The sequence below is a fragment of the Dermacentor albipictus genome, unplaced genomic scaffold (assembly GCF_038994185.2).
Source record: "Dermacentor albipictus isolate Rhodes 1998 colony unplaced genomic scaffold, USDA_Dalb.pri_finalv2 scaffold_27, whole genome shotgun sequence".
NCBI classification, from domain to species: domain Eukaryota; kingdom Metazoa; phylum Arthropoda; class Arachnida; order Ixodida; family Ixodidae; genus Dermacentor; species Dermacentor albipictus.
This window is the reverse complement of record NW_027225581.1, coordinates 1,068,027-1,083,594: the sequence shown is the minus strand read 5'-3', so window position 1 is coordinate 1,083,594 and position 15,568 is coordinate 1,068,027.

The following is a 15,568-nucleotide window of genomic DNA, read 5'->3' as shown; positions in this document are numbered from 1 at the left end:
TTTGCTTGTAATTTAGCCTGGTCTCCTACCGCATCTATTTTATTGTATATAATGCAGTCATCTGCAAAGAGCCTGATGGAAACATCTATTTCAGTCGGGAGGTCATTTATAAATAGGAGAAATAAAAGGGGGCCCAAAACACTGCCTTGGGGAACTCCAGACTTAACGCATGAAATCTGAGACCTTGTACCATTAATTTCAACATATTGCTCACGAGAAAGAAAATAGGATGAAAACCATTGAGTAATAGCAGCAATTTTGAACATAACATCAATTTTTCTCAGTAGTTTATGGTGCGACACTTTATCAAATGCCTTAGCAAAGTCCATGAAGGTCAGATCCGCCTGTCCCCGAGGTAATATTTTCTGAAAGATCATGGGCTAATTCGATGAGCTGAGATGTTATGGATAGGCCTTGACGAAAGCCATGTTGGTGGATAGATAACAAATTATGTTCATCAATATAAGTTAACAGACGTTTCGAGACGATATGTTCAAGCATCTTTGAACAGGTACTAGTGATTGATATAGGGCGATAATTTGCTAAATTATCAGCACTGCCGCTTTTGAGGACAGGAATCACTTTAGCTTGCTTCCATAGCTTTGGTAAAAAACCACTATGAAGTGAAGACCGAAAAATTAATGCAAGATATTTAGAATTCCATTCGGCATAGCGATAAAGAAACTCGTTAGGGATGCCATCGGGTCCAGGGTTTTTCTTTATGTTCAAACGAAGCAAAAGATTGAGCACACCTTGTTCAGAAATTTCAACGTCAGCAATAGGCGGCCTGTCAGATGGAGTTTCAATACTCGGCATAATCCCGTTGTCTTCAGTGAACACAGATGCAAAATAATCATTGAAACTCTCGGAAGAAGGATGCTCATTAGATTGTGTCGTTGAGCGAACATTCGATGATGGATTAATATATCTCCAAAATTTACCCGGGGCTTTTTTTAGAAATTTTGGGATTGTGATGCCAAAGAACCTTTTTTTTGGATTCTTTCACAAGCATCTTAAGTTTCCTTCCAAGACATTGAATGGTGGAACGAGTCTGAGAGCTAGGATTCTTTTTACAATTCTTTCGTTTTCGTTTTATTAGCCTCTTTAAGTGTATTATTTCTCTAGTTATCCAAGGGCTTCTATTGCCAGTTTTCTTCAAACGCTTAGGTATATACAGTTTTATAGACGACATCACCAAATTAGCAAAGTACTCCCAGAGACAATCAGGACCCTGATTACGCATATAAAGTTCAGAGAATCTCTCATAAGAGTCCTCTAGTAATTCTAGAACCCCAACATCATCAGCTCTAGCAAAGTTTAACACGACACTTTTGCGGGAATGGTTAACAGTATTGGCGGAAAGGCTCAAAGACAGTACTACAAGTTTATGGTCAGATATGCCATCACTGCTCTCACAGTCTATTAGTAAAGGCAACAGGTGATTAGACACGAAAACAAGATCAAGGATAGACGCAGAACGAGCACTGATTCTAGTATAGTCGGTCACCACTTGGTTTAAACCAAAACAAAAAACAAGATTAAGGAGCTCAGTGCAATTCAAGATTTCTGTATCTCCAGGAGAGTAAGCATTCCAGTTTATTACAGGTAGGTTGAAATCACCCAAGAGTATAATATTGTCTCCTTGTTGCATATTGCACTCCATAAAGTGCCGGAGAGAAGAAAGAACCTGGACTGGTGAATTTGGTGGCCTATACATACCGCCTATGTGGACTGAATGATTCTTAGAAATTATTTTAATCCAAACTGCCTCAATATCAGCGGGGACAGGAAGTATAATAAAGTCAATATTATCGCGAATCATTAACGCAACTCCACCACCTCTACCATCCCGGTCCTTCCTTACCATTACATAAGACTTTGGAGTTACCTCACTATCTAATATACCTTTATGAAGCCATGTCTCAGTAATCATTGTAATATCCGGATCATGCTCTAAAATCATAGCTTCGATTTCCTCGACCTTATTTAGTATGCTTCTTGCATTCACATTCAGTATCCTGAAGGAATCCCTTTCCAAAATTCAAGCAGGGTCATCCCGAGGGCGTGCTTGGCACTCGTAGCGCTCTTTAGCAATTTCATTCCACGCATAAAGGACATTATTGACTTTTATTTTGTCATATAGTAGTTTACCTTTTTCTCCCTTTGACCTTTCCTCCTGTGTAGAAACCCATAGACATTTTCGTACTTCAACAATCCTTTTCGAATAATCCTCACTGATTCTTATATTCGTACCCTTAAGCATTCAGCAATGACGCAAAATTTTAGATTTGTCTCTGAAATCAGCCACCCTCATGATTATGGGACGGTCTCTACCTTCACTCTTTTTACTAGGCGATGGATTCTTTCTACTGGATCGATTTTCAGCTTCAAAGTGCCGCTAAACACATCACCGTTCACCTTTTTAAACAAAACATCATGAGTTTCCCGTGCGTCCTCCCCAATTCCTCTTATTATCAAGTTATTTTGCCTGGACCTGTTTTCAAGTTGATCAACCTTTCGGTTGAGAGCATCTAAATTCCGGCCATGTACATGCAGATAGTCTTCAACTTTAGATAGTCTCTCATTAACAACGTCAAATTCCTTCAAACTTTCTTCTGTGGAAGAAAGCCTAGTATTCATTTGAACCAACTTTGCTTCAGAAGAGGCCTGTTTTTCCTGGATTTCAGAAAGTTTACCCAAAATCACTTTCTGCGTATCAAGAAGTTCCTTGATCATTTCAGTGTTAGTAGGCCCAGGATTTTTTTCTACATCCCCTGATAACGACAACAACATCCCTGCCAAAGAGAAACATTCACCGATACAACTCGCAATAGTATGTGGACACGGCAGCACGACCAAACAAAGGTAATCGCTACGAAATACATATTTCTGATCACTAACCTGCATGTACAAAGGTACGTGAGCCAACATTGTCACGGCCGTGCCGCCGAGTCCACTGAAGGCCGTCACTGCTGCAGCTTCTTTTATACACAAGAATCCGTCATGCCGATGTCTTCTTAGTGACGTCAGGGTGCTCCAGGTGGGTGCGCGGTAGACAGTGTCCACGTGTAGATGGAACGATGGCTTGCCAAAAACGGCACTTGCATTGCGGAGACAGCCTTGATCGACGATATACGTAGGCGAGATCAGCGGCGCTTTTGCGGAAAGATGCGCTCCATCCGCCCGTCCCACGGATCCGCCACCGATGAAGCCGCTCTCGAAGACAATCTGCATGTACAAAGGTACGTGAGCCAACATTGTCACGGCCGTGCCGCCGAGTCCACTGAAGGCCGTCACTGCTGCAGCTTCTTTTATACCCAAGAATCCGTCATGCCGATGTCTTCTTAGTGACGTCAGGGTGCTCCAGGTGGGTGCGCGGTAGACAGTCTCCACGTGTAGGTGAAACGATGGCTTGCCAAAAACGGCACTTGCATTGCGGAGACAGCCTTGATCGACGATATACGTATGCGAGATCAGCGGCGCTTTCGCAGAAAGATGCGCTCCATCCACCCGTCCCACGGATCCGCCACCGATGAAGCGCACTGCGATGAAGCGATGAAGCCATGTTCTAAAATTGGATTGCATACCCTAGCTGCATATGTGATTAAAATGTGGTAGCTCAGTTGAAAAAGCTACAAGTGGCATTCCTGTGGGGTATGTTTGTTCACTTGAAAGGCAGATTTTACTCAGTTGGTCATATGACAAGAAATTTTGTTGTTGTGTTCTTAATACTTCATTCCTACATTGCATAGTACACTACACCCTAAAGGTCCACACAGCCCACATATATCATCATTAAATTATTAAAATGTGAATACCATGTGCACATTTGTAATGTTCCTCTTCAGGTGAATATGTACGGTACTGTACCTATATGCCGCGCTCATCATTCGTCTACGCGCTAATATGAAGTTCGTTTACATAGTTGTGTGCGAGAAAAATACTAAACAGCCCTTCATCGGCATGTCGTCAGCAAGCATACCTCATGAGAGCCTCTCAACTGTACGTGCCAATTCGACCGAGTCATACATACATACATACGGTGCGATTCGACAAACATGAACCTATCTTCAGGGCCAGTATGTCGATGGATTCCTTTCTCGGGGTAATGGTTATTGTTATTACCTACCGTCCATATAAACGACCTATCGGTGATAGTGTAAGGGCAGCACGGCAAGGAAAGGCCCTAGTGAGTACGGCACCTCGATTCGGCCTGCCTGCTCTATCATAACATATAGCATAATCGTCGGAATAAAGTGATCGCAATCGCACCTATTGTGTAACACAATAAGAAAAAAAAAAGCTAATGCCAAGAGAGCTGCGATACGGAAGCGACTGACGTTTCACGTACCGTTAACACGCTGACTTAATTGTTGACAAAACATGATTTTACTACTAGCGCTGGTCAGACAGAAAGCGTTGTCATCCGCATATGCCAAACATGGTCCAAGGATTCTCGGGGCGGCCAAGCAATTGCTGACTCGGGCCCAGGCCGGGCTTGGACCTAGGAGCGTCTGGCCGGGGAACATTCATTGGCGACAGACGGGAAGTCAGCGAGTCGTGGAAAGTTCTTGCGCGAGCGAAACGCAAGCGAAATTAAAATATGTTACAATGTCCACCGTCTACAATCGGGCAGCGCGAAGCATTGGGCCGCGCAACAGCTACGCAGTTCATCTAAGAACCCTCGGGCTAATCACAGGTCAGATATCGAACCCCACGTCGTAAGAATGGGCTATTTTCCCATGCCATTCACCTGCGGGGTGCCCTCACGCAGCGAGCGTACGCACCATCCAAAATTAAGTCAATCTATTATTGCCCGGCCAGCATCGCGTACGGTGGACGTGAGATGGCACACAACGATGGGAGCTTTGCCGAAGCCGTATTAGCAAACGCTAAGAAACTGCCGTATTGTAATAAGTCGTGGTTGTCAGCGCGTGAAATGACAAGGAAGAGCTCAATCATAACCTACGCTTATGCAAGCCGGCCTGGTTGCTGTGGACACGGATATAAGACATAGCGTTACAGAAAACTGTGCAGAAACCATTAGCAGCCCTGCTCGTGTATTTAATAACGTTTTCAACTCATCGTACCTTTGCGCTAGCTGTTACCAAAACTAAGATAAATCCTAACAAATTCGCCCACCTTGCTGTCTTCCTGACATAATATGACTGGTGAAAGTTATTCTAATGCATGCACATACCGTATTCACATGTGCATATATTGATTGTTTACTTCAGCATTAAAAAGAAAGGATGCTCCATCTGTATAATTTCACATAATTACATTTTCCTTCCTTTCTTTCCTTGTTTTTTTACTGTTGCAGCGGGTTGAGTACAATATGTACAAATAAAATATGTCACTTTCGCACTACTCCATCACTTAGGAACAGCAAATCAGCAATCCGGATGACAGATATATTTATTTTCTTATTATTTTTTAAAATTTGTAGTCAGTATGACACAGCTCACACTTAGCTTGCTTGGTTTTTGACAAGCTCTTGGTCAACAATGACACATATGTTTGGGACTCGGAAATAAACTGTGCAGTGTGTCTGTCTCAGCATGCTTTGGAACGACAAGCTAACCCTTCATCTTATGCAAGTGTGGAAACTGACAGCTTATGCAACCACACACCCATAACACGTCTACAAACCTGTCATTCTTATGCACAAGCGGTTGAAGTGTGATGTCAAAATATATGTCACTTTCATAACTGATTGATTCATGCGTGACATCTCTTCTTGTACTAATCAAGACATGGATAAACGATACCATCTCCTATAAAATTTTTCTTTTCACATCTGCATACAATCCTTTTTGTGCCGAATTAGCTGAAGCTCATAAAGCCAGTCAGTTAGAATGACTTGAGCTCATGCCCACCGGGAGCTCAGTGCTGCAATGGCTGAGCTACAGTGAAACCTTTATAGGCCACCACGGACCGAAAAGAAAGAATTCCTCCAAACATCTGCAAATGCCTGTGCATAGCACGAATTACATGCAACATGCACCTCACGTGCCACAAGGAAAAAAGACAAGCCTGAGTGGATGCCCTATGGCAAAGACGCAGGCAAGATCCGGATGCCAGATACACCGACACAGCCAAATACCTGCAAAGAAATGCTTACGCCCTGAACGTCATAGATTCTAAGGGCAGAGAGCTAGCGTCTGCCACAGTCCGTGCACAAAACTCTGAGACTGCAGGAGAGACGGCGATTGCCCTAGCAACTACCATGTGCATGGACGCAGCTCTAGTTTTTTCCGATTCTGAAGCAGCTGTCAGGAACTATGCTAAGGGTCTAGTGTCAACAGAAGCACTAAAGATATTGAAGCACGACAGCGCTCCGATCCGCTGCACCTGCGTGACCTGGGTTCCTGGGCATGACGGGCTGGAGAGGAACGAATCAGCACACGCTGTGGCCCGAGGCCACACCTGCCGGGCCAACCCTTCCTACTCTCAAGATGCCGGTCTGCGTCAGCAGGGGCAGAGACCGTACCCGTCACCTACTCAGTGATCCTTCAATATCACAGGCTGGAACGCAGGGTGCACCCACCACCTCACCCAAAGCTCACCGAAGAAGAAAGTACCACACTCAGAAGACTACAGAGTAACACTTACACCCACGGAATACTCATGCACAGACTATACCAAATGCTACAAGGAAATACTCATGCACAGACTATGCCCAATGCTACAAGGATACCACTGCCCAATGTGCGGCTTACCAGACACCTTGGCGCACCTGATCCTCGAGTGTCCTTGGCATCTAGATACAGACGCATCGCCTTCACCGAAAGAATATAACGCCAGACAAGAAAGCAAAGACCTTATTGAAACGTGAGAGGCCAAGCTCGTCTCCGATGGCCTGGAACAACAATGACACCTCGTCGCCAAAGCCAAGGAGGCAGCGAAGACCAGAGAGTTCCTGGAATGAGGAGACCTCCCACCTAGAGTTGAACTGGGGCTTAACCCGGGATACTGTTTCAAAAATAAATGTTTATTCCTCCTCCTCCTCATCTCGACCAGCGATCCTCTAATGTGTTCCGGCACACTCACCTGGACGGGCTGTCTGATCATGCAGTTATAGTAGGTCTGCTTAACTTCTCTTTAACAAAAAAGAAAACACTACTAAACACATTACGTGCTACAATAGGGCCAACATTACTCGGCTTAATCGTTAATTAGCCACCTTTGCAGACACAGTCGAACTATTGAAGAGAACTAGGTTATGTTTAGAGCCACCTTTGCAAATCTTATCAAAATGTTCGTCCTTTTTCTCAGCATTAGATGCAATAAAACATTCAACAAACGCCTGCAGCACCTCAAATAAAATGAAGCGCTCTATAGAATGGCAAATAAAAAGAATCCAAGACATGGCAAAGATACATATTATGTGACAAAGAATGACTAATGTTACTAAAATGCAGACGTCAACAGGTTTACAGCTATGATTTATTATGAATAACAGTGATTATGGCACGTAATAAACCCCTATTCACAGCCTGACATAATCCTGATTCTGGTGGTGATGTAGTTCCTGAGTTATAGTGTGTGCAGTTACTAAATGACATGTTTCGTTGAGTGTCCAAATGTGAAAACATCACTGCATGCCCTGACTTCCCCATGCAATCTGACCTGTCTGAAATTGTTATGAATGGGTCGGGCATTTTTACCTTACTAAACAGATTAAAAACTTCATCTAAAACAGGTCACAGCAAATTTAATAACAAGCTACTCAAGAATGTGGCCCAGCTAGTGTCACAACATACCCCCTGGGTTCATTCTTAAGACTGGTGAGTGGCTAAAGTCATCCCATTCTACAAATCCAGCGAGAGTTTTTCACTCCTTAACTACCAATGAATATCACTAACCCGTACAATTCGCAAACATATGGAACACATTATTAATTCACAAGTCATCGACTATTTCGAAGATCCCAGTTTAACATTCAACTACCAGGTTTTCACTTACATTACGACTTAACATGAAACCACCACATTTACTCCATCTTTGCAGCAGCTCATCACTCTCTTGGCATCATCAAATGAAACCTAAAGCATGCTTTTCTCAACATACATAAGCTTGCTTACACTACACTAACCCACACAAAGTTCGAATATGCATCGCTAATATAGCACTCTGGCAGGTAAACATTGTTGACGAGATTGCATTTGTTCAAAACTGGGCTGCTCACCTTCATATTTTCCAACTATTCATCTTACACATCCGTGTCATCATTAAAAGCACGTACTTATTCACAAGCACTATTCCTTCGCCACAAATCAGTGCGTCTTTGCCTTCTTGAAAAGCATTACAATCATACTTCTCTTCACAATGATTTCTTTCAGTCACCACCTGTCGTCTTTTCCTGCCGGGATCACCACCTCATATTCAAGCGTACACCATCTCACACGTTACAATATGCATGCTCCTTTATACACTGCACCGTCACTGAAGGGAATTGCTTTCCCTCTGATATCGCCACAGAATCTGACACTAAAATTTTACGACGTGCTACACACTGTTAATTAGTTGCCTTTTTTATTACATTCTTGTTTAGTTGTTTTTGTGAGTTACTAATAAATACCTGTATTAATACCGTAGTTTATGTGTGCATGCATATTTTCAACATTTGATTTTGCTTTGGGCATAACTTTTGTTTTGCAATTCTTATGATTTCTTACATTCTGTTTCTTAATACTTAAACAATGTTAGCATACTTTTGTTCTGTAGTTTGTCCTATTATTTGTTGTAACTATTTCTTTGCAATCTCATTTATGTTTGTACTCCCCCCTCCTCTGATATGTGATGCGCGCAACTGAATGCCTTTAAGGGCACCGTTGAGCGCTGCAACACTGCTACGTTGATTTAGCAGTGTTGTGAGGCATTTTGCCACACAAGTCAAACTACTGCACTCCTCTCCACTCTAGCACCAAATTTAGGTGCATCATATGATGAATTTTAAGACACATTGTAAGGCATTATAGTAACTAATATAGGGAGAAAGTTGGTACACAGGTTTCCGGGCATCACTTCATTGTTCTTTCAAAAGTCAGTCATCCATAGTGCATTTGAAATCGGATATTTTACGGAATCCAACATTGTCCTTTGCCATTGGTGAAATGTAAATGTTAAAGTGGGGTCAGCAAAGACTAGATGCAATGTGCCCATCTAGAGCTGCCAAATCTAACTGGCCACTTGTTTTGCCTACAGCACAATACACCTCTGCTTGGTTGTGTTGCTGGTCAGAAATATACATACAAAATAACAGATGGTGCTGCTGTGCCAATATATTCACAAAAGTCTTACATGATTATAGAGGTGCCATCCATTAGCATCAGAACATGGCCTGCACAACAAGCACAGTATCTTCAGCGGAAATAGTAGTATTATATCTTGCATACAGAAATGCAGAAAAGTGTAAACAAGGTGCCCTGTGCTAAAATTTGTTTTGTGAATTTCTACTGTGCCAACTGTGCAGATTGATGACATATAGTTTGATGTGGGAGCTAGGCCAATGCACATGTACACAAAGGAAAATTATTCACCTCTTAAATATGTGAAATGACGCCCAGGCAGGCACAGTAAACTTTCAACTCTGTATGCGTCAGTGTTATGCTAAAAGAAAACATTTTTTAGTGTGTTCCTGATTCACAATTATATATCAACTATGCATATAGGAGAAGAATCTGCAATCTTTTAGGCTGCGTGTTAAAATACCATGTATACAAACCCAGGGAACACACGGGGAAGGCGGGAAATAGAAATTCAAGGCGATATGAGCAAACCGAGAACAAGGAGAAAGCAGGAGCAACGTTTCAACAAGTGGATTTGTCTTCTTCAAGGCGACATATGCTTTCCTCGCCACAGTTACAGATATTAAGAATCAGTGTGGTTGATGCCCAGCCTGATACTCCGTTATTACGCTGATAGATATGCATACAATTGTTTATCCTTTTTCTGTGGATTACATTTCACGTACTAACAATTGAAAGATATCTGTCAACATGAGATGCAAATAGTGTTGTACGGTGCGGAATGTATGTGTATATATATATATATATATATATATATATATATATATATATATATATATATATATATATATATATATATATATATATAGCACCAGCGTTTATGTTACGACCTTTGACAAGTCATGTGACGCGCTTGACACACCATGCTCGCCGCAGGGTTGTTGTGGTTTGAGTGCCACATGTTTTTCTGAGCACAGGTTTGACAGGTAAAGAGTTAATGCTGTGAAGTGAAGTTTCCAGTGTCTTATTCTACAATATCATGACAACGCAACAATGCTCTGAAGTATATTTATTGATTTGACAGCAAGAATTCCATAGACATTTTTTGTGGCATGAAGCAAGGAGATGCAGATATGGTAGCAGATCTGAATCATTATTATTATTATTATTATTATTATTATTATTATTATTATTATTATTATTATTATTATTATTATCACTGAAAAAGTTGATACGTGCGCTGTAGGCTAAACATGTTACATATTCACATTGCTTTGCCTTCTCATCTCAAACAACATTTATGAGGACATTGTTTCAAAGATTCGAATTCTTGCATTTTGTGTTTTATGTTTTGTTCGTTTTATGTAAGATTGAACTGTTGGTGCTGCTGCAATAAATTTGCGCAGCCAAATGTATTGTCGCGGGCTTTATGTAACAGCGTCATTATTTTCTTTGATATGTGATTGTTCTCCTATCTCAATGTATTGCCTTGCCAATTCTGCAAGGCCATGTCCCACAAGCCCTTGTAGGCTTAGACAGGCCTGATTATAATACTGTATATGTGTTATGGCAATAAAGATATTATTATTATTATTATTATTATTATTATTATTATTATTATTATTATTATTATTATTATTATTATTATTATTATTATTATTATTATTATTATTATATACCGCTCAACACAGTCGGTGCTCAAAGTTAGCCGGGGCTCGAGAGAGTTTGGCCTCTCTTCCATTTTCTCAGCAGGGGTTCTGCTCCGTATTTGCAGGTCAACTGTAGCACTGCGGCATGCATTCGACAAGCACTGTAGGTGATTTTATTGCCAATAGTGCCTTGTGAGGGGAAATTCCAACTCTGCAATCTATTGAATAATGACTTAAATAAATAACAAATCGGTTTACTACCGCTGTCCGAGCGGCGTGATCATGAATGCCTTAATTTGTTACATAATTCAAATAACACCCCACACTACTCAATAAAGAACAACTATCGGTCTGCTGATAAATTGAAACCTACTAGGAATAGCCACAAACTTAACCTTGCACCATTTCAACCGCATACTAACTTTAAGTATAGCTTTCCTCATACAATTGGAAAACGGAACTAGGTCACTGCCTTTAGGTCACTGAACTAGGTCAGATGAAACTAGGTCACTGCCTTTAGAGAAATGTTTGTACAAATTAACTTGATTTATGCTGTGTTTATTATACTGATTGTATCTATTGTTTTGTAGTTATCATGTCTCTTAAGGCATTGAAGTTGATTTGTGCAGAAAAATATTTTGTTATATGCAATGTACAAACCCACTCCTGCGATAGCCCAATTGGGCTACAGTATGTGAAAATAAAAATAAATAAATAAATAAGTGATTAATCAGTTGATAGGGCATGCGCAAAGACAAAGCAACAGCTATTGTCCTACTTCTGCATGGATTTCCCCAAGACATTGCACATGACAGACACCACCCTTAATTGCTCGACTAATTAAGATTCTTGGCACAGCTACCATACTGTTTCACGAGTCAGTTGAGTGTGACCCTACCTGTTCGTGAATTATTGAAGGTTCACCTTGGTTTCTTAGTTTACCAATTAATTTTCATTCGTTTATTTTTGCATTGTGAGTACAGACTTGTGCTATACCAAGGATGCATGTACTTTGTACACTTATGCAGTAAGCAGGTATGAAACCATGAAATATATTCTTGTAGTGCCCTGAGGTTCTTGGTCCTTTCGGCTCCCCTTATTACCAACGGTACCACTATATTTATTTATTTATTTATTTATGGTACCCTCAAGGCCCGAAGGCATTACAGAGGGGAGTGGGAAAACGGGAAGTATAACAATAAAGTACGGAAAATAAACAATGCAGTGTGTTAGTAATTACTAATTATACAATACTATGAATATTTTGCACAATATTTGTAAGTACGACAGACAATGTAAACAAAGTAGCAACTTGGTAATTTCTGTTAGTACAATGTTAACCAGTGTCGTCCTTAGTCGCCTGTAAGTACGGCAAGTAAATGAAATAACATGTTAATAATTCCTAATTATACAATGTTAGCTAAAACCTTACGAAACAGTTTGTTGTCGACAATAGATACAATTTCACAGGGAAGGTGGTTCCACTGTCGTGATGATCTGGGAAAGAAAGATTGACTGAAAGTGTTAGTGTTGCCTGTTTGAAGTCCGACCTTATGGCGATGATCGATGCGGCTCGATAGGTAATGAGGCTGAGAAATGAAGTTACTGTGAAGGGAGGAATGGTAATAAAATTTGTGAAACAGTGTCAAACGTGCTATTGTTCTGCGAGATGCAAGTGATGGAAGAGATAGATTGTCCTTCATTGATGTTATGCTAGCGGTACGGTTATAATTTGAAAATATGAATCGGACTGAGTTATTTTGGACAAGCTCGAGTGAGGAAATAATGTTTTCATGGTATGGGTCCCACACAGCTGCAACGTATTCTAATTTAGGGCGCACTAATGACTGGTAAAGTAGTAATTTTAAGGATGATGGTGCTTTGGAAAACTTGTGGCGTAAGTAACCGAGCATGCTATTAGCTTTACTTATTATGTACACAGTGTGAATGTTCCAGGTTAGTTTTGCTGTTATATGAACTCCTAAATATTTGTATGAGTTAACGGGTTCTAAAGGAATTTTATTTAGATAGTAAGTAGGAAGAGTACTTGAGGTGTTCCTCTGCACGCGCATAACTTTACATTTATTAATATTAAGTTCCATAAGCCAAGTGTTACACCAATCAATCACGTAGTCCAAGTCAAACTGAAGAGCATTAGTGTCGTCGTTAGTAATTATTTCACGATATATCACGCAATCGTCAGAAAACAAGTGAATGTGAGATTTCAATGAAGAAGGTAGGTCATTAATATAAATCAGAAACAGTAGGGGCCCTAGTACTGATCCCTGAGGCACACCAGAACGAACCGCAGTCAATGATGAATCGTAATTATTCGCAGTAACAAATTGATGACGGTTAGTAAGCAGGTTACTGTCAAGGTTTAAAAGACTCAGCTTGAATAGGAGCAGTTTGTGGCAAACCTTGTCGAATGCTTTGCTGAAGTCTAAAAATACACAGTCGGCACAGAAGGCGCGGTCTAAAATACAGTGTAATCTATGAGTGAATGATATTAGTTTGGTTTCACAGGAGAATGTTTTGCGAAAACCATGTTGAGCAGAGGTGAAAAATGTGTTCGAGTCAAGAAAGTCAACGAGATTAGTAAATATAACATGTTCAAGAAGTTTGCAACAGGTACTGGTAAGCGAAATTGGGCGGTAATTCAGGGGTGAGCTTTTGTTACAGACTTATGCAATGGAACCACCTTCCCTATTTTCCATTGAGATGGCAGAGTACAAGTGTTTATTGATTGCTGGAAATTATTAGCAAGTATTACAGAACAGTATGTGGTAGTGTTTTTCAAAAATTTGCTATTAATGGTATCATAACCGGGAGCTGAGTTTAAAGGCAAATCATGAATCAGCCTAGCAATACCTGCAAAGTCAAGAGCTATGGGTTGCATAATGAGATAGTTGTAGTGTTCTGTGTGTGGTAGATCAATGTTCGATGAAGTGGAAAAATTATTTGCAAATGATTCACAGAGAATGTTTGCGCAAGCTTCACTTGAAATAACTTCACCAGACTCATCTTTCAAGGTGATCGAGCTATCAGAAGACGGGTTAATGACGCGCCAAAACTTTCGTATATCTGTCATAAGCATGTCAGGTAATGTATGGGATAAGTAATTGTCTTTAGCATTTTTTAGTGCAGTTAAGTACAGATTATTGGCAACGTTATAGGTTTTCCAAGTTGTTTTACTTGCAGATGATTTAGCTAAGCGATAGAGACGTTTTTTTCTGTTAGATAGGCGCTTTATATAAGAGTTGTACCAAAGGGATTGAGGATTAGAAGTGATGATGCGATTAGGAATAAACTTTTCACTTAATAGGCGTACTTGGTCTACAAATATATCCCAATTTGACTGGACCGTACGGTTCTCAAAATCAACAAAAAATGTTTGAATAAATGACGATAGTTCATTGTTAATGGCTTCAAAGTTGGCTTTCTTGTAATCGCGTATTACTTTCCTAACTTTTATCTTTTTGGGATGGAAGACTTTTAAACCGAATGTCAGTAAGGTATCGTCGCTAATACCAGGTAGGTGTGTTATGGAGGAAGCAAGTTCTGGTCGATTAGTTAGAATTAAATCAAGCGTGTTAGCGGTTCTGATTGATGATCTGGTAGGCTGAGTCACAAGTTGGAAAAATGAAAATAGGGAACACAGTGTACAGAAATCTTTAGCCTGAACGGAAAAAGCTTTATGGTGGGTGGATGCGTATTCCATATTAAATTTGGAAAATTAAAATCGCCGAGTAAGCCGTTACCACCAGTGGTGCGGCCGGTATGTCAATACCGCCGGAGTGCTTTATTGAGCGATATATGTGTAAACGTGAGACGCGCGGCTTGCCCGTAAATTCGTTTCACTTGCGCGTGCCGCGTCAACAGAAACACGCCGCTTTTCTTTCTTTCTTTTTCTGGAGGAAATGGGACACAACAGTGAATAAACGAAGCTTTGCACAACACGTTTACAAACGGACAAACACGAAATAACAACCAGTCTGACTCATCATTAACATGTCTAATTGACCAACGATTTGGTGGCTGTCTATTGTATTTGTTAGGTTGTTAACTATGCTGTTTCTCACTTGTCAACCAAGTGAGACTATACTAGTAATCATGCAAGCCGTTCGTATTTTTTTGCATTTCGTGACTTGCTCGTCCGGCTCGTTTTGCCGACGAGAAGCAGCCTATTTCTTGCTTTATCTCCAGCAGCAATACTCTACAAAACGAAATATTGTCCCTCAATTTAAACCCCATTCGACCAGGTTCAATGTCCTCAGCATTGAGCCACAATATATAAGAAATATCGTTTAACGGCCGCAGGCGAGCAGACAATGGATATAAATCGGAGGGGCCGAGGGGCCAAAGAAACTAAACTAAAACATTCTTTGCCGTGAGTATTTTCTAAACACCATGTGCGTTATATAATAAATAAATAAATGTTAAGAAATCTAGACGGGCATACGTTAGAACTTTGTTTCGTTTTTTCCATATCCAAACTCTTCTAGGAGGCGCCCCAACAGCTCATCGAAATGCACGTAGCGCGAATTCGAATCCACAGCGAGATTTGAGTGCGGGAAGCTGCTATGTGCCGGTATGCCGGGGTAGGCTTGACATCTCAAAATTTTCTGTTTGTACTTACGAGGCAGCAGTATTTGACAGAAAATA